Here is a 1,604-nt window from a genome sequence, read left to right as displayed (position 1 = left end):
GGCGCCTCTTGCCGGGGCGGGGTGAGCCCCGAGGCGGGTCCCGGTCCAGCTGGAGGGGTTTGCAGCGAGGCGACAGCACCCGCATCACGCCAGCGATGCACACTGAAACGCGACCAAAAACGTTAAAGGTGCTTTTTTGTGTGCTTGTTTAGCGAAAGTGCCGTAGGTGTAGTCGTACACGCGTGCCCAGTGTTGTTTGAAATAGGTTATTGGACCACCCAGCGCTTTTTGTAGGGGGGAAGCCGATGCTTTGGCTCTCTGTAGTTTCTGTTTATCGAGATGATTGTGTGAGTGATAGATTTTGCCCCGAGGGGAAGAGGAGAGACCTGTAGACACTAAAATGTTACGTCCTTCTCGCGGCTGCAGGGTTGAGGCACGGTCTGGCACACTATAAAGCATTCAGTATTTCTGTAGACAATTTATTTAAGCTCTAGGGAGAAGAGCTTACGGTTTCATTTCATTTCATTACTACTCCACTTGTAAAAAGAGCAATATGGAATCCCATACTCTTTTTAAGCCTTTTGACCATTTAGCATTAATGTCCGTACCAGGACTCTGGGCTTCAGAGCCCTGGGGAAATATACAGAGAGCTGGGAGTCGACCATCTTCAAATGAAGTTATTATGAAAACTGAGTAGTTTCAACTTGGAGAATATGACAGAGCTTGGTGCATAAGCAGCAGCCTCTCATGTACCAGGAGCACATTTCTGCCGTGTCTGAAACGTGTGTAAAACGGTAAGGTCAGTATTCAGGATCCTACCCAAGGCCGAGCCTGGGATGGTGCAAATGCCTGTTTACTGCTCTAAGTACTTGGAGAGTGAGGCAGCACGTATGTGATCTCTCCTGTCTCAGTGCTGCCCTGTAGAGAACACTATGAGCAATGAGCTGGATGGGTTCTAAGCTCTCTTCCATCAGTTTAGCTTAGTTTGGGTAACTGGTGGTAGCTTGGTGTTTGAGCAGGTAAATCAAGACGAAAGGTTGGCCTTGGATGTGGATTTTTGAATGTGGAGCGAACTGGTGCATAGAGGAGAGAGAAGGGAAGGACTGCAGGGTCGCAGGTTGACTTGGCTGACAGAGGTTTACAAAATGTAATGGCCAAAGTTCCCTTACCTCTAGGCTTGGATACCAGCTGACACCTCCATTGGCTTTTGCCCAAACTATTCCCTTTAAACCAGTATGTTTCTGAGGTGCGTGAGGCTCTGTACCTCCATCCTCCTTGCTGCCTGATCACCCTCATACATGGTCACTTCCGTCCCTTTGCAAAGATGGAGCAAGGAAGCTATTCTGGTGTTGCAGAGCTGGATATATGCAGAGGCAGCAATGCACCTCAGGTCCTGCAGGACTGTTCTAGGGACCATGGGGTTGCATACTCTTCTCCTGAGACCCAAGGCAGGTGTCTTCAGCTCCCGGTTGACATTTCTCGCCTGCCAAGGCCTGTGGTGTGTGTCCCTTTGGAAATGTCCAGAGGTAGTTGCATGCTTCGAGACCGCAGCACTAGCTGGCCTTTGTTATCAGGCTCTGCTCTGACTGTTGTCATCCCCTGGAAGGGTCTAATCACCTCACTGGTGTGCCAGGCTGCTATCAGTCCTGATGGGGCGGGAGAAA

Source organism: Apaloderma vittatum, unplaced genomic scaffold, assembly GCF_000703405.1.
Source record: "Apaloderma vittatum isolate BGI_N311 unplaced genomic scaffold, ASM70340v1 scaffold14470, whole genome shotgun sequence".
NCBI classification, from domain to species: Eukaryota; Metazoa; Chordata; class Aves; order Trogoniformes; family Trogonidae; genus Apaloderma; species Apaloderma vittatum.
Note: the sequence above shows the minus strand (reverse complement) of the source record.